Source organism: Corvus brachyrhynchos, unplaced genomic scaffold (assembly GCF_000691975.1).
Source record: "Corvus brachyrhynchos isolate BGI_N302 unplaced genomic scaffold, ASM69197v1 scaffold433, whole genome shotgun sequence".
Taxonomy (NCBI): Eukaryota; Metazoa; Chordata; class Aves; order Passeriformes; family Corvidae; genus Corvus; species Corvus brachyrhynchos.
The window spans coordinates 1,143,464-1,144,993 of record NW_008236935.1 but is presented as its reverse complement, the minus strand read 5'-3'; positions in this window follow the sequence as shown (position 1 = coordinate 1,144,993).

Below are 1,530 nucleotides of genomic sequence, written 5' to 3'. Positions count from 1 at the left end.
CTAGGAGAAGATTGGCTGGAGATCAGCTTTGCAGAAAGGGATCTGGGGGTGCTGGTGGACAGATGGCTCCACCTCAGTCAGCAGGAGGGGAAACCCCATCCTGGGGTGCATCAGACACAGCACAGACAGCCAACAGAGGGGATTGTCCTGCTGTACTCACTGTTGGTGAGGTCTATTCTATTCTATTCTATTCTATTCTATTCCAGAGTTCCTTTTTTCTAAAATTACTTTTGCTAGAAACAGCTGGTGGTTCAAAACCATTAGGGAGGGGCACTTACGGGCATGTATGCAGATAGACTCGTGGAAAGACAAGACAAATTCAGATACTTTGAGGCAATGATGTGAGTTATTCATAAAGATCAAGATAGGCTAGTGTTGGTAGACTACCTCTACTATTACTAGAGTCTAAATCCCTCAGCAGCAGAGGATACAGATTTTCAATTTAGGCTTATATTGAAAATCATCCTCTTAAGGAATCTACCCCCCACACCCACAGACTGGAATAAAAAGAAACAGGAGAAATTAGGCACTAAAGGTTAAAATTACCCTCTGTGAATACTCTTCATGCTGCATCAGCTCATGAGTCCATGGCAATACAAGAAGTTTTGGCTGAAAATGTCAGTCTAAATAGAGGAATACCGCTACTGTGCAAACATCTTGCTTTTGTATCTTTAGCTGAAGAGCAGGTGGAAATTCTTCCTGAAGACTTGCTTTGCTGATGGATGGTTATACTGCAGTAAAACCAAAATACAATAGTCCATGAAGTTTTTTCTTAAAGAATTTTTAATGATTGCGTAAGAACCCTCCGATGCAACTGATGCATCCATGCTATCATTCATGTTGTATTCAAAGGACTAAATAAACACATACATAGAAAGATCTGTGCATGTAAGCATTTAGTATTTCATAACTTTTAAAATCTTCCAATATTCAGACCATGCGGTTTTTTCCTCAGGAAGCCAAACTGTAGCTTCTCATACCAATGCTGCACCCAGAAAGAGCATATGGAATACTATATCGAGATCACTGTATCAAGAAGTGCCATCTCTTTTTCCAACCCTAGATTATTATGCTTTACAATGAGAGAAAAAGTCTTTGATGATCAAGTTCATCCTCCCTCACAGAGGATTTCAAAGGAAACTATGAGAGAGTACTGAAAGGCAGACATGAAAATATGATGATTCCTTTAAAAAATTCTATTATCAACCATAAACTGTCATGCCTATGTGCTTTCTTGATGTGTCCTATTTTCTTTGCAGAAATTTTGTCCAGGAGTTTTCAAGAATTTTTTTTTTTTTTCAGGTTCTTGGTATTCCTACAATGTGCGTGAATAGCAGCTTCAATTGGAGTTACTGTTGCATGTTAGGAATGTTGTACAATTGGTTATTTCACGATACTTCTGAGCAAACAAAATATTATGTGTACTTCATAGCAGAGCAAATATTTCTTAGAAGCATGAGAATTATTGTATGTACACACTACAAGTGATTTATTCAAGTACAGTTACTCAGAGGCATCCCCCCAAACTCT